This window comes from Pan troglodytes, chromosome 19, assembly GCF_028858775.2.
Source record: "Pan troglodytes isolate AG18354 chromosome 19, NHGRI_mPanTro3-v2.0_pri, whole genome shotgun sequence".
Classification (NCBI taxonomy): Eukaryota; Metazoa; Chordata; class Mammalia; order Primates; family Hominidae; genus Pan; species Pan troglodytes.
In genome coordinates this window covers 84,968,277-84,989,564 of record NC_072417.2, presented here as the reverse complement: position 1 = coordinate 84,989,564, position 21,288 = coordinate 84,968,277, and the positions used below count along the sequence as shown (strand labels likewise).

At 39.3% G+C, this 21,288-nt stretch overlaps 1 long non-coding RNA gene across 1 annotated transcript; it reads left to right on the top strand.

Moving 5' to 3' along the window:
- Positions 1 to 2,019: 2,019 nt before the first annotated feature.
- On the top strand, positions 2,020 to 6,232 carry LOC104002992 (uncharacterized). The gene is made up of 3 exons (XR_001711072.3): positions 2,020 to 2,177; positions 3,770 to 3,921; positions 6,094 to 6,232. It is a non-coding gene; the product is annotated as an uncharacterized LOC104002992 (long non-coding RNA).
- Positions 6,233 to 21,288: the final 15,056 nt, after the last annotated feature.

Here is a 21,288-nt window from a genome sequence, read left to right as displayed (position 1 = left end):
AGGATTTTGGGTTGCTTCTGTTCCTCTGGGTGTTTTCTTGGACCCAGAGTCAACATTTAAAACAAAACAAAACAAAAACACCTACCAATTCTCAAGTTTTGACCCTTGTGTCATTTATCATCAGAAGTCATGGGATGCACAATTATAGGACCCAGGATTGAGTTAATCTTTGAGGGATAAATTGTGGCACATTCTGTTTTTGAGGGCTGTTGCAAATCTAAATATCTTTGTCAGTGATTTATGATCTTCTGTGATTGTTTATTTAGTTTCCTTGGTCAAAAAAAAAAAAAAAAAAAAAAAGGCAGCTTTTAGGGTCAGCCTTCTGTGAACAGCGGCTGGACATCTCAACAGCCTCAGCCCAGCCTTGGGCTTCTGCTGAGATGCAAGCATAATGACCAGGAATGTGATCTATCCCCAGCCAGATGGTCAATAGCTGGAAATACTACTCCCTCAACGGTAATTACAATCTAGGGGAGGTTGAGAGGGAGGATCAGCAAACCTGGTTGATCTGAATGGATTTCCACTCCACGTTCAAGCATTTTGGGTTTGAGAAAACCCCCAACACTTCGAGCCCCGGGCATTTTTTCCATTAATATTTTAAATTGATGTTCATGTCAAGGGAAATTTAATACGTAGGTTTCTGATTCATTTACACTTAACTCATCAAAATATTGTTCTGTAAGAAGTGATTGGTGTCCAAGAAATCTTAAGAGCCTTTTTATAAGCTTTTAAACTTCTTTTAAACGTTAAGAAACAGAAGTTACAGTCTCCCCAATGTAAACAGGAGTGAATCCCTGGTTGAGGGGGAGGGAGTGCGGGAGGGTGGAGAGAGTGGATATAAGGCGCCAAGACACACTGACCTCAGTCCTTGAGGGACAAGAAAGTGGAGCCCAGGACTTTCCAGTCCCCACCTAGTGATCAACGTCTCACCCACGGTCAGGGGAGCAACTGGTGGTTCTACTTTTTTGAATTCTGAAGGCAAAGGCAAGCTTTTTTTAGGGGTCCTGCTGTTGGCAGAGAAAGCTCCCAAGAGTTCTGCAGAGAAGAAGGATATAGACTCCAAAATTTTACTTCCAGGCAAGGCCTCCCCCCACCCTCTTTTTCCCCTTCAAAGAAAGTGCTCATAATGTATCCTTTCATTTATAATTTTATGAAGGTCTCAATTGAACATGTAAAGAAAGTGGAAAAATTCTAAGTTGCCATGGATGTTTGGCATTTTTCCTACTATACTAAAATCTACTTTCTGCCCCAAGCAAAATGGTTTCAGAGATTCCAATAAAAGGGGGTGGAAGACAGTGAGAGCAGAGGTCTGGAATCAGAGTCTTCATGAAATGTATTTGTATTTTAATTATTTGAATATGATCGACTTCTGTTTCACCCTATTTCACTTGGCTTCCTGTGGTAAAATACAGCTCCTTTGCATTTCATAAAGCTTGTAACTTCTGTAAATGAACACTCACGTGTTTTATCTTGTTTTACTCATCCTTCTACAAAATGATAAATGTAGCAGAATTCAGCATCTATGGCTTAGGTTTGTTTATTTGTTATATATTGTTTTTATTTTTCCTCTTTTGTTTTCTTAGAAGAGGGAAAGCTTGAGAATAAATCAGCAATGATAAAAATTTTGTTCTGTTTTTGGAGTTTTAAAAAATTCTCATAATTTTAAGAAAATGCAGAAAGCATTCATATTCAGAAAAGGAGCCAAGGAAAAGTGTTAGACACCACTTCAGATTTATCCAATATAATATTTACAAAGTGGTGGCTTTTTTTCTTAGTGTAAGTTTTAATCTATTGGTATTAGCAATATCTGCTTTTCTCCTGCCTTGCTTTACACAGATTCATGATTTTCTAAAAACTGATGTTTTACTCAAATTGAGGTAGGTTCTTTTCTACTGTCTTACATAACTTTGGGTGCATAGACCAAGATTATTTATACACTGTAGAAGTCGATGGTATTAAATCCGCTCAAGAAGTAAGAGAAGTCAGAGGCTAAGTCACGAAAAACCTTTGTCAAAAGACTGTAGGGTGAATGTGGTTTTCGCATCCAAAGCTTTACCTGTGGGTCTAATATAGATTCTGTGCATTCATCTTCTGCAGGGACCATTTCAGTAGAGCCTTTTAAGACACATGTTTTGGAATACAGTCAAATGCGTGCTGCTGCATGACCAGCCTATTTGGTAAGGATTGCCCAAAACTTCTGTCTTGTCAGATTTAGATGTGGAGATTTTTTTGAAGAAATTGCATGTAGAAATTCTTCCATGAGTTCTGATAGGAACATGAAAAACATGCTTCTGAAAAACAGGGTAGACGTCTGAGTACTTTGAGACACTCATCTACTACTATTGTTGAAGTGTTTCTTTTTTTGAATAAAATTTTAAATAGTATTACTATTACCCTAATTATACTATTTATTTCACAGTTAAATTCTTTGCATCTTTTTTTTCTTTTGAGAAAAAGCTAATGTGACATATATCTTCATAACTGCTATTGCCTTTTTAAAAATCTCTTTTTAAATGATGAATTTTACAACATCCCTGAAAGCTTAGGTTTGAGGTGTGTGCCTCTTACTAACATGAGGTGTCAGTGCTGATCTCTAACGTTGCTTTTGTGTTACTTGAATTATCAGTTGGCAAAGCAAATTCTTGTCCATGCAGGATAGGGCTACACGTATTTTCAGCAAGGTTTTAAATTTTTTTCTCTGTTGAGTTAAAATTATGTAAAAAGAAAAATCAACTGATGTTAATAACGCTGACACCTATTAAATAATTACTTTGGTTTTGTGATCATTCCATTTAACTGTTGCAATTGCCCCAATTCATAGTTGAGAAAACTGTGACTTTAAAAAGTCATGTGATGCAGGTATTGATTAGATAAACCAGTACGGCTCCTTGCAGTGCTGGGTAACTTGAGCATGTTGGCTGGATGATCTCTTTGTGATGATGTTTGTGTTAACAGCCCAGCATTAGAATGGGGACTTAATTGACAAACAGAACTGTTTACATTTTCTTTGATGTAATATGTTTTAAGTTAGAGGAATAATTTTTATACCCAAAGCCACATTTTCTCATGTTAATTGTGTAGGTATATTTCTAGTTATTATTTGTTCATTGATACACTCGCTTAATGAACGCTGAGTCTTAGCTGAATAAGGCTGGAAATAGGCAAGGCACCTGGCTTTGCATATATAATCAAATAGGGGAAGTAATACAGAAATAATTAGAAAATCATGTAAGAAAGTCTAATACAAGTATTTTACAAAACAACTAGCTTTATCATATAACTTTCAACTTGAACATGACTTCCTAGTTAGGAAACCATTTTACCAAGAATGCAGGAAGTTAAGACTTCATAATATTTACAAACACTCCAGAGTTAACTTTTTTTTCTGCCCTGTAAATATCACCTCAAGTATTTGGTTTTGCCACAAAACATTAGATAAGCCCAATTTAAACTGTGATTCCTAATTCTGGAAATATGCAAATGCTACTAAAAGATAAGCTTCATTTTCAGTTCCCTCATGGCTGTTAGTCACCAGAAGAAGGAAGAGTCAATTTCCAATTTATTTCCAATGTTAAAACCTTCATTTTGAACATTGTTTTTCATTCTAGTTATAGCTACATCTTACCTCTTTGCAATGGTGGGAGACCCTTCCCTAAATTGCCCTCTTCTTTATGGACTGTTAAACTAGCAGAAAGCACTAATTAAATGATCATTAGCTTGAGGATGATTGATTACACTTAGATTTACATGTTGCCTTTTATGTTCAAAGAACTACTTAAGCATCAACTAATTAATCTGCAAGTGAAGAATACTTCCAGCATTACTCTATAATTAGACAATCTCAGGAGGAAACAAGAGGATTTCAAAGGGGAGTCAGATGGTTTCGCAGACCGCTACATCATTTATTTTTTCATCACTCAGGTAAAATGGCCAGACCTGAATCCAGTTGCCAACTCATTATTCTTATTTACAAATAAGTTCATTTTTAAAAGGCCAAAGTTGTATAACAGATGAGGAGTTGGAAATAAAAACAAATGAATAACCAAAAGTATTGTCTTTCATCTCAGCTGTTTGGGTAATTTTTAACACTTTATTCCCCATAAAGAGTGAAATTAAGCAAGTCTGTTTCATGACATGTGGTAGACTATCCTTTCTCTCTTTTCTTTCCCAGCATACTCTTATTTGCAAGTTATTGCTGTATACGTGTGTGTTTGTAGGTAGACAGAGAATTAATACTTCTTTTGGGCTTTGGTTTCCTAGGTAGTAAGATAGGACAGATCCAAAATATATATAATGGGGCTGACAAACAGAATTTTATACATATTTTTGGGAAGCAAATGTTTGTGACCATAAGAATGATTGATTGATAGAATGTTGGGAATCTGTTTGGTGTAATAATGCATACATTGAAGTAGAATACATCTTTATAAATTCATCCCAAAATTATATTTAAAACCATAATGACTTTTCCACCAACCTAATACACATAGCAAGGACCTTGAATAGTAATAAAAGACAATCGTCTTACTCAGGCATCTCATCTGTATGTATGGGTCAGTAGGCCAGCTCTGACCTATACATACAGATTAGGTATGATATTAAAATGATACTAAAATGTCAAGCCTCTGTTGGTCAGATGGTTGTTTATCAAACTTTCCTTGAAGCATAAGCAGTCTTCTCAGCTTTACAAAATAGAGGGATGTAGCAATAAGCAAATTCAGTTCAAGTGTCTGTTTTTGGTTGGTTTCAGATGAGCTTGTGTCGAATGCTAAATTTTCCCTAATTCAGCAACTAGCTTGTATATGAAAATTAAGTGTTTGTCGGGGAAACTGCACCATTTATTTTTTTGAAAACTTATAGCTATGCATTGATTTGTATTAACTTCTCTCCCCCACTTCATCACAGTAAATTAAAGTGATGATGTGTTTTTAGGTTATAATTTGTTAAGTGAGTGTCTTTGGGAGCCGTCACTTGATTTCCTCACCAGGAGTATGCCGTTTCCAACCTGTCAAGGACAGCCTAGATTTACCATGCCACACAGGCATTCTGATACGAAATTCAAAAAGTTGGGATTGTTAGAAGAGCTAGAAAGCACAGATTGCACTCAGTTGGACAAAGATAAACAGAAAGCTTGTTTTTTTATGAAATCGGAGATTAAATGAGTTGATGGAATCAAGCCTAGACAGCCACATAAGCCAGAGTGGAAAATTATAGACTAAAATGCATCTGATACTGAAGAGAATGACTCTCTCCAAAAGCCCTCACTTTTTATTTGATTCAAGGAGTCTTTATAAGCTCAGCAAACCCTAAGATTTTAACAAGAAAAACAAAAGCCTCCAAACAGCATGGCTTTCATCCAGCGCTTTTGTGATTTACAAATGACCAGATTTAAAACTTTAATCATCTCACACCTAGGGATTTTTTGAATTTGTTTTAGTTTGTAAGGCATGTCCACAGACAAAATGACTCACAAAAAACAGAATCAGCCTAAACCCCCAATTGGCCCTATTCCTCTGTCAAATCAAGACAGTCAGTTTTGCCCTGGGATTTCAGAGTGTCCCCAAGTGGCCCTTCTATTGACGCAATGTTCATCTTGCAGCTATAATCACTGGTTTCTTTTGAAGTGTACTTAAGCTCTTGCTTAAGTAAATCCATTCATGGACAATTATTTAAGAGATTGGAAAATTCTTTGTTCACGTGAAACCTTTCTTCCTGAGCTTCCTTATAACTTGAGATGATGACTTCTTTGGTCGACTCAATGCCATGCTTCCCACTCTGTGAGCCTGTTTTATAGAGGCAGTATAACAGGTGATATGAAGCCTTGATATACATTTGGAAGGTATGTGGAAGCTAAGAAAGTGCCCTTTGAGAATCCCTGGTCACTTCTGAAATTGTAATTCCTAGGAAGTCACTGGAGCTAAGACTTCTTTTTAGAGGGAAACAGAAAAAGAAAATAATAGGACTATGAAGATTAGGTCTTGATCCTTTCAGAATTGCTAATGCTAATGTCACTGTTCTTCTTTTTTTTTTTTTCCTTCCAAAGATAGAATGACACTAGTTAGAAAAATAAAAGTCTGTTATTTAACATTTCAGATTATGCCTCCAAATCCTACAGAAGTGTAACAACCATAGAACAGACAAACACCAACAGCATCAACAACAGAGAAACTCAGTCCAGGAGGATATGAAACCCTTTGTAATAAAGAAAGCAACAGCCATGAACATTTGTGTACATGTGTCTTTATGGTAGAATGATTTCTATTCCTTTGAGAATATACCCAGCAATGGGATTGTTGGATCGAATGGTTCTGTTTTTAGCTCTTTGGGGAATCATTACACTGCTTTCCACAATGGTTGAACTAATTTACACTCCCGCCAACAATGTGTAAGTGTTCCTTTTTCTCTGCAACCTGCAAGCATCTGTTTTTTTAAAACTTTTTTTATAATAGCCATTTTGACTTGTGTGAGATGGTATCTCATTATGGTTTAGATTTGCATTTATCTCATGATCAGTGATGCTGAGCATTTTTTTGTTATGCTTGTTGGCTGCATGTATACCTTCTTTTGAAAAATGTCTGTTCATTTCATTTGAAAAGTTTCATTTCATTTCCTTTGCCCACTGCAGCACTATTCACAATAGCAAAGATAGGGAATCAACCTAAATATCCATCAATGACAGATTGGATAAGGAAAATGTGGTACATATACACCATGAATGCTGCACAACCATAAAAAAGAACAGGATCGTGTTTTTTTGCGGGAACATGGATGGAACTGGAGGCTATTATCCTTGGTAAACTAACACAGGAACAGAAAACCAAATACTGCATGTTATCACTTACAAGTGGGAGAAAAATGAGGAGAACTCATGAACACAGACAGACACTGGGATCTACTCGAGGGTGGAAGGTGGGAGGAGGGAGAAGAGCAGAAAAAATAACTACTGAGTACTAGGCTTACTACCTGGGTGATGAAATGATCTGTACATCAGACTTCTGTGACACAAGTTTACCTATCCTGCATATGTACCCTTGAACCTAAAAGTTTAAAAAAAGAGAAAGCAACATCTAACTTAACCCATTCACTGATGTGCTACAACTTTCTCCCATAGGAAGATGCTCTCCCTAGCTAGTATCTTATAGTGATTTAAAAGCACAGGTTGAAAAATCCCTACTGGCCTGTCCAGACTTGGGACTCCTCCCACTTCAGTTCTTTCATTTGCAAAATGGAATTGAGCACCTTCCTCATGGAGGGTGACCAGCAGTCCCAGCTTGCCCAGGACACTCAGTTATAGCCAGTGATATGGTTTGGTTGTGTCTCCACCAAAATCTCACCTTAAATTGTAATCATCCCCACGTGTCAAGGGTGGGGCCAGGTGGAGATGATTGAATCATGGGGGTGGTTTTCCCCATACTGTTCTTGTGGTAGTGAAAATCTCACGAGATCTGATGGCTTTATAAATGGGATTTCCCCGGCACAATCTCTCTTGCCTGCCACCATGTGAGAAGTGACTTTGCTCCTGTTTTGCCTTCCACCATGATTGTGAGACCTCTCCAGCCACGTGGAACTGTGAGTCCATTACACCTCTTTTTCTTTGTAAATTACCCAGTTTTGGGTATTTCTTTATTAGCAGCATGAGAACACACGAATACAGCAAAGTTCCAGGGAACCCATCAGTGGTGAGCAAACTGATATGTCTTGTCACCCTCTATAAGAAAGAAATTAGAAAATGTGTGCAATATATATAACACAGTGCCTGGCACATAAGAAAAGCTCAATTTATGTTAGCTATTATTACATGGATTGGAGGGGGTCAAACTTGGTCTTCTTCCCCCCACCCCAACATATGCATTTTATAAAATAAGAAGGAAACACAGCTTTCCATGACCAGATGTCAGATTGGGTCACAATCTTCCTTATGACCCTGAGGGACTTGGAGCAGTGTGTCATCCATCCAGGGTAGAGTGTGGAGTGTAGACAGGATGGGAATCGAACAGCCACATGAACAAGGGCATTTTGTTTTTCTCATTTTCTCTGCGCTATGCTGATGTGGATTTCATCTCAGCCCAATTCTTCCTATGGATATTTTCAGTCCTAAGCTTCTGAGGTCCCACATTTTCAACTTTATAAGGTTGGTGCAAAAGTAATCACAGTTGCCATTAAAAGTAACAGCGGCCGGGTGCAGTGGCTCATGCCTGTAATCCCAGCACTTTGAGAGAACGAGGTGGGCAGATCACGAGGTCAGGAGATCAAGACCATCCTGGCTAACATGGTGAAACGCCGTCTCTACTAAAAATACAAAAAATTAGCCGGGTGTGGTGGCAGGCGCCTGTAGTCCCAGCTACTTGGGAGGCTGAGGCAGGAGAATCACTTGAACCTGGGAGGTGGAGGTTGCAGTGAGCCGAGATCACGCCACTGCATTTCAGCCTGGGTGACAGAGCGAGACTCTGTCTCAAAAAAAAGGTAATGGCAAAACCACAGTTACTTTTGTACCAACCCAATACTTTTCTTCATCATCAAAATAGCCAACACAGGCTCGACCTTTTCTTTGTCACAGGTGATCTTTAATCACTTTTTAAATTTTTACATGTATTAACTCATTAAGCCTAACAGCAACCCAGGAAGTAGCAACTGTTGTTTTCCCCATTTTGCAGATGAGGCCACACAGACACAGAGATGGAGAAACTTCCCCAGGGTTTAAGAGTTTAGTTGTCAGGAGACAAGATGCAAATCAAAGTGGGCTGACCTCCTTCAGTCTTACTTTCCTCACCTGTAAAAATGGCCGAATACGAACTGCTCACCTTGTTCATAGGGCTGTTGAAAAAACCAGATGATTTAGTGTACGGGAAAACACGTTGTTAGTTTTCACGTATTAGGCAAATATGACCTCATTATTTTTTCATCACACTTTTATTTGCCCACTCTTGCTGTATAGTCTGAAATGACAAACATCTTGAGAGATAATAGACTGCCCCGATGAGGTAGATCCTTTCTGTAATCAGGGACAGAAAGCCTTGTTTCTTTGGAACCCTCCCCTTGGGGATGAAACTTAGAGCAAAGAATTGTCCCAAACTTAGGTCAGCGATGGCCCCACCTTTCCCCCTCTTTCAAATAGCTCTTGTTGCTACGAGACACAAAACACAAAATGAGGTCCCCGGCATCACCTTTGCTCAGCACAAAAGTGGACCGTGCCGCTTTGAAGATGGGAAACAGATGATAAAGTTTAGGCCGGTATTGAGTTACCATGCTGCAGCCTCAAACTGCAAACTAATTAGAATTCAGGCCGTTTCTAAGAAGCCAGCCAAATAACGATGTCCTTAGAACTCATAATAAAAGGAGCTGATCATTCGAGCTTAGGTTTGCTTTGGATGAGAAAGTTCAGCAGAGACGGTGTGTGCGCACTGTGCAAACTGTTCACTATTCTCCAGTCCCTGTTTGCACACACCCACATGACACTCACTCTGATTAATGAAGGCTATATATGCACACTGACATCGGCATTGGAGCTCCAGAAGCATTAGAAATTTCCCCAGGTGTAGCTAGTTTATTTTCAGGTGTGGACAGGATGGTCATTAAAAACAGCCAGATTTGGTCTCCTACCTAAACTCAACACCTCCTCTGCCCCTCCCCTGGCAGCATTTTTATGCCTGTGGAGCCTGTCTTTTCCTTGTTGGGCATGCAAACCTTTCACTCATCAGAGGCCCGGAGTTCTTTGGAAGCCTCGGATATGTCAGTATCAGTAAACTAATGGAAGCCATGTGCTCACAGAATGGAAAAAACCTGGCATCCTAAAGCCCCAGACATGTCTTGCCATAAACGTGTCTAAAGCAGAGACTCCTTGAGTCCTTTCCTCTTCATAGTAGGTTGTTGGCCACCCTGCTGATTAACTGTTGATAATGCTATTTCAAATGATTCCACTCCTAAACATGAAGCTCTCATTCTCCAAGGGCAATGGAAGCAGCTAAGATTTATTGAATATATATTAGGTGCTATGCAATTTAATAATTTAATGATGAGCACAATGATTACATCACCTGCTGTGTATTCGGTGTATAGACCTGCTAAGAGCTCTATGTTGACTGATTTATTTAATCCTGACCCCAAGTTGGGAGGTAGGTATTGTCATCTCATTTTATGGAAAGGAAACCCTTCCTCAGGAGGGTTGAGTAATGTGTCTGCTGGTGGTCAGGAGTAGGTTGGGAAAGCCACTATACGTGGTGTACTTCTTTTCCTCCCTGGGGCACAATAACTTGGAAAGATAGGAATTATGGTGCTAATTTTTATAACTAAGCTGAAATTTAGAGAGTTTGAATAAATTTTCCAAAAACATGTGACTGGCTGGTAAATGACAGCAGAGAGGAGATACTCACATAGTCTACAAAAGTCAGTGTATTCTGCTGTGCGTTGCCACAGGGCAGAGTTTCTAAGGGGAGAAGGGTTAGATTTCCCAATAGTCAGACCAGGTGAGGTGCATACTTAATGTACCACATCATACCAGAAGCATAAAAAGAGAAGTTTTTAAAAGAATTTGGTTATTCATGGAAATGCCAAATTATCAAAGTAGTCATTTTTGAAACCGAAATCTTTTGGACTTCTTGGTTAGGTATTTTATATTTTTGTATCTTCAGTAAAAAACAACATCAAAATCTCAGTGGCTGAAAATAACCAAGATGGATTGTTTGCTTATACTACATATTCACCATGTGATATTGTTAGGCTTTGTGTCCCTACCCAAATCTCATCTTGAATTGTAAGCCCCATAATCCCCATGTGTCAAGGGAGAGACCAGGTGGAGGTAATTGAATCATGGGGGTGGTTTCCCCCATGCTGTTCTTGTAATAGTGAGTTCTCAAGAGATCAATAGTTTTATAAGGGGCTCTTCCCCCTCCCCGCCGCTGAGCACTTCTCCTTCCTACCACCTTGTGAAGAAGGTGCCTTGCTGCTTTTTTGCCTTCCACCATGATTGTAAGTTTCCTGAGGTCTCCCCAGCCATGCTGAACTGTGAGTCAACTAAACCTCTTTCCTTTATAAATTACCCAGTCTCAGGGAATTCTTTACAGCACTATGGAAACAGACTAATACACCATGGGTCAGCCAGCAAGAGTATGGCATGACAGGGTAAGGTAAGGTGGCTCTGTGCCACTTTGTCCTCATCAGGGGAAGCAATATGGAAGACCTTCCACCAACTGGAATATCCCTGGCCTCAGTGGCATAGAGGAGGCAGCATGGGAAGGTTTGCATTGACTCTTAGTCTTCTGCCTGAAAGTGTCTCCTTTCTTGTTAATGTTTCCTTGGCCAAAGCAAATCTCATGGCATACCTGACTTTGAGGAGATGGGGAGTGGCATTGCCCCCGTGTGCATGGAAGGAGAAAAACCAGCATATTGAGGAACAGCCTCACAATCACCATTTTGCAGATAGACAGTGGGGTGAAGAAGATAGTAATTTTTTCCAGTGCTCAGAGCCCTCAAATGTGTTAATCCTTTCCAGACAGGGAGGAGGGAAGGCTGGTAGCTCCCCCTTGCATTTGAATAAATGCAAGCAGTAAGACTACACAATCCTTTCTCCTTCTCCAGACCCCATGATTCCTACATTTCTCCTTCAAATGTCCTACCTTGATCCCAACTAACAAGGACTGGTGTTCTCACTGCAATAGAAGCTAGGTTTATGGCCTTTCCCACCATACACTCAGGGCTGCTTTCTTAGGGAGTTTTGTACGCAGTCTTGACATCTGGATTGTCCTCACAGTGAATCCTTGCTACTCTTGGCATGAAAACAGCTCCAAGCATGGAGCTGATCCTCTGCAGGGCGATCACCCTGGCTGTTAGCTTCCCTTCCTATCCCCTCTTCCCCAGCCCTTGTTGACCATCTCTTCCCAGGCAGCATCTGAATCCTGGGGAGCGGACTGAGGGTGGCCACTTTGGAGCCAAGGGGTTCTAAAGCCTCCCAATTAAAAGATGCCAAGTGAAACTTAGGAGTCATCTGAGGGTTTTATCTTCTCTCACTAACTTATAGGACATCCCTCTTTGCTTCAAATGCCTCATTATAAAAGCCAACTGCCCTCCCAAGGAGCAATCTGCTGTCCAGTCAGCCACAGTTAGCTCACAATGCAGCCTGGTCCCCAAGGCTCCAAGACCGCCTCCCTCGGGCCCATATCACTAGCTTTTACCAGCTTCATCCTTTTTGGGATGAAAGGCTGGGTCTGAAAGGTCAGTTCTGATGAGCCTAAGCTTTTTAATTAAAGTCACCTGAATTGCTCACTCCTTTATTGCAGTCATCCTATGGCCTGGTTTAGCTAGGACATACTTCCAAAGGAATAACCGACATTTCTTTAAAAATTCGCTGCAAACTGAGCTGTTTTCAAAAGTAAGGTCTGATTTAAAATTAAAAAAAAAACAAAAAAACCCTTTTCCTTTTGTGGTTCATTATCATCTTCTACATTTCTCTTTCTTTTTCTCTCTCTTAAAACTAGAAGTATTTCACCCTGGCTTGCCAAATGATTTTTATCTCAGTAGAAAAAGAACTCGCTATTTCCTGAAAATCTACCACTGCCCCCATCTCCTTTTTAAAATACATTTTGTGCTGGGAATCAAAGTCAGGTAACTTGATAACAAGTTAATGAACACAAATTAATTCTGTCTGCATTTGAAAGAGGGACAGCCTGGCCTCACAGAGTTATCTTATTTGCTTTTCTGGACATGACACTTTCTGGTTGGAAAATCTAGGTACTTGAAGGAAATAAATAAAGGCATACTATTTTCCCCCTGGAGTAGGGTGATTATGTATGTGTAAATTATTCAGATAATTTTGGGGGGTGGGTGGGAGAAATTTCATTCCAACACATCTGGCTAATTGCAAGTAAATTGTCATTTTGACCCTCTGTCATGTGGACAATTTGCATTAAATCCTGGGATAGGGAACGGGAATTTTAAATAGTGTTTGTGTGACAGCTGCAAAAACAGTATTTTAATCATCCTAGGTCTCTCCTTCTGGAACAGGCTTGTACAGCCACAGAAGAGGTCCCTGACCTTCACTCTTCTCCGTTTTCTAAGGCTTATGTTCCCAAGGACAGAACACACTTACTCCATAATCTTTCTGGACTTGGAGAAAGACTTCCCAGTTTGAGGAAATATGTGTTTTTCAAAGCTGACAACATTCTATACTCTGTACCACTATTGAATGATGTTGCTTTGAAAGTGACATAGAAAAAAGGGAGTATGGGGGGATGGGGATAAGAGGCCACACTCTATTTTTTATTATACTTTTAAGTTCTAGGGTATATGTACATAATATGCAGGTTTGTTACATAGGTATACATGTGCCATGTTGGTGTGCTGCACCCATTAACTCGTCATTTACATTAGGTATTTCTCCTGACGCTATCCCTCCCCCTGCCCCCCACCCCATGACAGGCCCTGGGGTGTGATGTTCCCTGCCCTGTGTCCAAGTATTCTCATTGTTCAATTCCCACCTATGAGTGAGAACATGCAGTGTTTGGTTTTCTGTCCCTGTGACAGTTTGCTCAGAATGATGGTTTCCAGCTGCATCCATGTCCCTACAAAGGACATGAAGTCATCCTTTTTTATGGCTGCATAGTATTCCATGGTGTATATGTGCCACATTTTCTTAATCCAGTCTATCACTGATGGACATTTGGGTTGGTTCCAAGTCTTTGATATTGTGAATAATGCCATAATAAACATACGTGTGCACATGTCTTTATAGAGGCCACAATTTTATATCTGGTCCTGTTAACTCATATAACTGTGTCTTTGAGGCAGGAAGAATCAGGGCAGTGCTGTGGACATCACTGTTGTGTGGTGTATGGCAGGAGTGACAGCTGGTGGTCTAGGACTGCCAATGTCATACTTGAGGGTTTGCTCTTAGTATTGGCTTCCAAAGAATATCAAATCATAATGTAGAGATGACCAGAGGTGAAAAAGTGACATCCCAGGAGACTTGTGTAGCTTCTTCTGGCCGAAAAGAACTAAATAAACATCAAGACACTTCTCTTTTTTTTCTCCTTTTCTAATTAATTATTAGCAGCTCTTTCTAATGATGTTAGCGAGTGGGTGATGCTAGAGGAACTGGAGGGTGGAGGGAAAGTTGGAGATGTGTCTGATACCACTCCATTTCTTTGTCCAAGTGCACTTTCTCTCTTCTCTTTATTTTCCTCATTGGAGAATGAAGCTATGCTTTTTTAAAAGAATCAGATGAACGTCTCAAGTCTCTCTTCACCTACTTTCCAGGTTCCCTGCTTCAGGACAGTCTGGTATTCATGGAGTTACCATCTCCCAAGAATGGAAAGCATCTTCTTCATTTACCAGTGGCGACATATGAGAGCATCATTTTCATGATAAACAAATTCAGGTTGCAGCAAGTTAAGTGACTTTCTTCCAGGGCAAATAAAAAGTATTATCGGAGGCTGGGCATGGTGACTCACGCCTGTAATCCCAGCACTTTGGGAGGCCAAGGGGGGGTAGCTCATGAGGTCAGGAGATTGAGACCAGCCTGGCTAACATGGTGATATCCCGTCTCTACTAAAAATAGAAAAAATTAGCCAGGTGTGGTGGCACGCACCTGTAGTCCCATCTACTCAGGAGGCTGAAGATCGGAGAATTGCTTGAACCTGGGAAGTGGAGGTTGCAGTGAGCCGAGATCGTGCCATTGTACTCCAGCCTGGGCAACAGAGTGAGACTGTCTCAAAACAGAAAAAAAAAAAAAAAAAGAAAAAAAAAGTATCAACCGAATGAAGGCCAGGTTTTGGGTCTTCCTTAATTCCTAATATGTTTCTATATGAGTTAATTGTGTTTTACTGTATGCTCTTTGCATGTACGTAGAGTATAACTTATCAGTGGAAGGTTGACCTGCCAGGAATCGCTTTGTGCAATATCTAGGACTTTTGAAAGGACTCACTAGAAATCAAGAATGATATAAGCAAAATAAGATAATTTTTGTTCTGAGTAGCATCTCTCAGAACACAAGACCAGAGTATAGCTGTCCTCAAGAAATGATGAAACTAGGCTCGATAGCTTATAAATACACTCCTCTCCATACATTGAAGCTTGCGTGTGCGTTTGCACACTCTTTCTCTTTCTCTTTGTTTCTTTCTCTTTCTTTCTCTTTTTCTGTTTCTCTCTTTCTCTTCCTCTCTCTTTTTCTCTCTCCTTTTTCTCTCTTTCTCTCTTTTCCTCTCTCTTTTTCTCTCTTCTCTTTCTCTCTCTCTCTCTTTCTCTTCCCCATTGATGCAGCTTCCTCCACACACTCCTTGGAACTTAGGCTTGAGATGAGTTGAAAATAAGTACTCGAGAAATTATGCTAACTTAGATGGAAAGTCTCCAGCTGCATATTATTTTTTTATTAAACATTCTATTGAAATTTAAACAGTAAAACCAAAAGACATGACGGTGTCTCTTTTTTACAAATATTCTTTACAGCAAAGGTGAATAATTTACCAAATTTTCTTTAGCATTGCATTCTTGGTGAGACCAATTATAATAAATGAGTTGGATTATTTCCATTTATTTGTTGCCACTAACATTTGGGGAATGGATTTGTATTTGTGTGCACATGTGTAGAAGTCTGGGTAGTCCTTGCAGAATTTATCTTAAGCTCAGCTAGAGATGTAAAGGCTCTGGCAAGCTAAAATGCAATTATTAGGCCAAAACTGAAATATCAACAGGAATTTCTAAAGTGAACATTTCTCATCAATTGTATTTTGAGGATATTTCCCTAATCATTTTGCTTCTTTATGGATCTCATTCTAGAAAGTGGAGGATGTGCATTCCACTTCTTTATGATCTCAGCTGAAATGTTACATACATGATTTCACCTTTTTAAGGGTTCCCTCCATGTGTTGGGTAGCTATCTATCAGCTCCAGCAGAAACCGCCTGAATCTTTCTCCAGCTCTGGATGTTTTGAATGAGGTGACTTGGAATGGGGATGGATCTGTGGTCGGGTCTCGCAACCCAGCAGAGTACAAGAGTTATTGGCCTCAGGATTCTGGGGTTTGAGGTGCTTGGTCAAGAATGACAGAGGGTTGAGATGCTTGGTTGAGAGGTTCTTGGTTGAGGTCTCTTGGTTGAGAGGTGCTTGGTTGAGGTCTCTTGGTTGAGAGACAGAAAGGGGCAAACCCAGGACACCAAAAGGATAATGCTGGCAATGCTGGTGGAATTCAGATGGGTGGGGAGTGGGGAGCACTCCAGTGTGCTCCAAATAAGGCTCCCTTAAAATAACTGGGCAGTTGCCTGTCTTGAGTTCCTGGATTCCATTCTCAATATGCATGCTGAATCATTTCATTTTCTTCCTAAGGCTTTTCAATTTGCCTTCCAGGATTACAAATTGATTTTATCTGCTAAGGCAGACTCAGGCTTGTTGGTACCAAGGTTATTCAATGTTGCCAAGTGGCCATGAGATCTTCAGAAAAGTGCAATAGAGAATTATTGAAGCATTGATTTGTCATCTAAACCAAAATTCTCCTTCTCCCAAGCATCTAGCTATCTTTGGTAATTTTTTTCTGAGTTATCGGTGAGTCAGACACCCAGGATTACCTATTGATGATGTGACTTCAGCTATAAATAATCCAGATAAGTCTCTATATTCCTTTTCCATGTGCTAATACAACATACTTTCTTGTAGCCTATTTACTAAATGCATTCTCTTTGAATTCCAGCCAGTTTTCATAATAAGTAAGAATTAAGGTTAATGACATGAAAAAATTAGGATAAGACAGTAGAAGACTTGAAATCAAGTTTCTGATTTACTAATAACCAACTATATGACCTTAGAAAAGCCATCTAACTTTTCTGAAGGTCTGAGATGTTCAATGGGAATTGGATGGGCTAAGACACTGTGTTGGAAAGCCAGTGGAAGGTGCCACTGATTTCTATGTCACCCTTGCTTAGTTCTTCTTTTTGCAGATATTTTTTAATAAAAGAGTTAATCACACTCTAGCCATGACATGGAGGTGAGAAGGTATACTCTCCCAGGGGCAATGGTAAATACAGGTAACCTAGAGATGGGATTTAAGATTGCCCTATCACAGCAATCTATTTCTTCCCTAACACTCATCTCCTTCCTAGGCTATTCTTGGGCTTCCTTGACATTTATTCATTTGGATGAACAAATTTATTTCTCTGGAGCCTTCTGTGGTTGCCTGTATTAGTTTTCTATAGCTGCCGTAACAAATTACCATAAACCTAGTGGTTTAAAACAACACACATTTATTATCTCCTAATTTCTGTAGGTGAAAAGTCCAACATGGGTCTCACTGGGCTAAAATCAAGGTATTGGCAGGGCTGTTTCTTACTAGAGGCTCTGGGGAAGAATCAAGTTCATTCAGATTGTTGTCAAATTCATTTCCTTGCGGTTACAGGATGGAGGCCCCTGTTTCCTTGCTGGCTGTCAGCCGGGTCACCTGCATCCCTTGGCTCCTGTCTCTCTTGCTCCTTCTTCAGAGCTAGCAAGTCAAGTCAAAATTCTCATTTTGACCTCACCTTTGGCTTCCTCTCTTGCACATACCTCTGCCTTCCTCTTCTTTTAAGGGCTCATGTGATTACATTGAGCCTACCTGGATGATCCAGGCTACTCTCCCTACTTTAAGGTCAGCTGATTAGCAACCTTAATTGCATCTTCAAAGTCCCTTCACAGAAGTACCAAGGTGAGTGTTTGAATAACCAAGGGACAGGAATCTTGGGATGAAGAAAAGGATCTTTACAATCCTTTGTACTGCATCATCCTACAGGGTGTATTAAGCCATTATCAGTCACTAACACCTTTATGGAATTAGCCTAATGGGTGGATTTTGAGTATTACTACCAGCTAAAAGGAGTATGATGATTTTTTTTAAATTGCTACATGAGAAATTACATGGGAGATTAATTACTTCAGTGTTTGAGATGGTCAGGGGTTAGAAATTTTTGGCAAGAGCACATGAGGGCAGTGGGGTTCTAAGCTAGGTAGCATAGAGGGAGAAGTTTTCCCTAGAGAAAAACAAAATGAGAGACTTTCCAAAGGGAAAAACAGTCATTACTTAACATTGGTCTGATATGTTTGAGGTTGAGAAGTACCTCCTGATTTATAAATAATAAAATGCTATTGAAACATACATTGTCTTCATTTGAAGTATAGCTTCTAAAATAGCTTTTAAAAAAGCTTTTAAAAAGTATAGCTTTTTAAATAAAAATTGAGTTTAAGAAAAAACTGAATTTCTTAAACATTTGAGAAAATATTTGAAAACAATTTGCATGAGCTGGGTATAGAAGAAATCCCTTTCTTCTCCCTTTTCCCTTTCTTAGTTTTAAAAGTTGAATTCAATTACAATTTAATCCTAGCCACATGAAATGTACTCTTTGTAGTATTGTGCAAGTAGCTTTATAGATACAGATAATGTTAGCATATAATATCTGCTGCTTCAAAATATCTGCAGGGGCAAAAATTTACTGCCTTCTTTGATGCTATAACATACATAAAATATGCATAAAGATATACTTTATGTATATTTCTATTTGTCCATATTTCTACCTACAGAGACATATTTCTGTCTTTCTCTCTCTCTCTCTCTCTCTCTCTCTCTCTCTCTATATATATATATATATATATATATATATATATATATATGTCAAAGTCTATATAATATATGCCATGTTATTATATGGACATAAATACAAGACTTTGCATTCTTGAACAAAAGCAATTGCAATATTACATAAGTATTGCACAAGTAACTGCAATATTACAAGTTTTATTTTCACTGAGATTCCATTATTACATGACCCTTTTCTTAATTCCCCTTGGAATGGATGTAGGTCTCATCCAAATACCCAAACAGAATCACTTCCTAATTGCAAGTCCTTTCTATGGCAATGGAAAATATATTCTTCTTACATGTTTGTTTTGTGGTCATCAAGGTTTCCCATCCACCGTCTTTCTGTGAATTCCCTTTGGGCTTAGTTTGGCCCAAAGGAGTGTTTGCAGGAGTGACTGGAAGACAGGTTCACTTTTGATAAAGGCATATCATTTCATCAGATTTGACACATTCAGAATCCGACCCACCCTCAGTACCTGGGGTTTTTCAAATCATACATTAATCTGTGTCAAGTTGACTATTGTCCGGTATGTTCAGGCCCTTGACTGGAAGTAACAGGGCTGAGAGAGAAAAGAAATCATATCCTGTCAATAAGCGCTGAAAATATTTAGTGTGGCAAGCTCTGTGTTTTCTTTCTTATGAAAAGCTGATTAATATTCAGTGGTTGAAGGTTAATACCCCATTCATTTTATTCACTTTACATCCTGCACACAGCAGTGACTGTTCCAATTTCAACCCCTAATTCATACAAATCTGGTTCCAATCAGGAGATTAGTAACTTACTGCCTAAGCAGAAACAAATCACACAATTGCTAAGCTTATCTTTCTACCCATGCACAGACACGTACATGTGCTTGAAATGGACTCATTCATGGGCAGATGCAGATTCATACAGACAGCAAAGCTTCATTAGTGTGGATATAGCTAGGAAATTTCATTTGCTGGCACAGCATGTGATAGGGACAGATACATGAAACTGACACGAAGAAGGCATTGTCTACATATATTCAGATGTGCCCAAGTCTCGAAACTGATTCAATAATTGTGCCCCTATTATGTCTTCTATATCACAAATATTTCTGTACTGAATCATATTTTAAACATATTAGGATGAGTCATTATTAAAAGACTCCCTACACTTTGTTCTTTCGCAGACTATGGCTTTATTCTGTGAGTTAACTACCACAGCTCAGTATGTTTGTTTACAAATTCATTTTTATGTTCAAAGGGTTTCCATACAATTGGACACCACTTTTTTTAAGGAGGTGAAATTGCAGCAGGATGAACCTGACAGTAATGATAAGCGAAGTTTTTCTGATTATATACGTAAAACTTCAACACAAGTCACCAAGGTAGGAAGAGAATTCACATTTCCTGAATATTTTTTGAAATCATACCTCATTTGTCTGGAAAGGATTAAGATCAGCCCTGCAGAGGTCTGTTCTGAGGCTCCTTGTTTAGCGAGTCTGTGATTTAGGGATATCTGTCCATAGTCATTCCGCAGGAAAGATGAGGGTAGGTGGGCATCTGCACTCAGGGTAGGAGGGAAGGTAGGGTAGGTATGTGAAGCAGTTTGCTCTTTAGATGATGGCACACAGAAGTTGACCTAAAGAACGAATCATCACAGCGACTGGCCATCAGATGGCGAGAATAATGGTGATTGTTTTGTTGTTTTTAAATATTGTGTATATTTTTGCTCAACACATATGTTATGCTGCTACAAAACGGACACAGTGAGACTAAAAATATGTCTCAGTGTTTCATACTACCAGTGCTTTATTTAGGGGACTTGATTTTGATTCCTTACTGAAAAGGATGTTTTCCAAAGCCTTGGAGAGATGGGAATGAACGTGATGCTAATACAGCTTATTTGAAAGCCTAAAATCGATTCATCACCTAGAGACCTCTAGGGTTTCATCCTCCTTTCTTTTCCTTTTTGACTCCTATATTACAGAAAAAGGCAAAGTGCCAGATTTAGAGCTTACAAAACAAATACAAAAGCAAAAAACCCACAAAAATCACCACCACCATCACCACTGAACAACCCTGTCTTAGAATCATATCTCTTTCACTTGCTGGTTAAATGGCCTTGACTTCTCTGAGCCTGTTACTCTAGATGGAAGATGAAACAATGCAAACGTGATGCTTAGAACATCACAGGACCTCAATGGTGGCCATTAATTACAGGTTTGATGTGAGGACTATGAATTCATATTTGTGCAAATATTTGGAAATCTATGCATTGTTAAATTATGCATCGTTACTATTTCATGGTGTAATTATATATACATTTTTTAACCTTTAAGTTCAGGGGTGCAAGTGCAGGTTTGTTTCATGGATGAATTGGACTCATGGGGGTTTGTGGTACAAATTATTTTATGACCAAGGTATTAAGCCTTGTACCCTTTGGTCATTTTTTCCTGATCCTCTCCCTCCTCCCACTCTCCACCCTCCAAAAGGCTCCGGTGAGTTTTATTCTTCTGTGTCCATGTGTTCTCATCATTTAGCTCCCACTTATAAATGAGAACACACAGCATTTGGTTTTCTGTTCCTGTGTTAGTTTGCTAAGGATAACAACCTCCAGTTCTATCCATGTCCCTGCAAAGGGCATGATCTCATTCGTTTTTATGGCTGTGCTGTATTCCATTGTGTATACATACCACCGTTTCTTTATCCAGTCTCTCTTTGGTGGGCATTTATGTT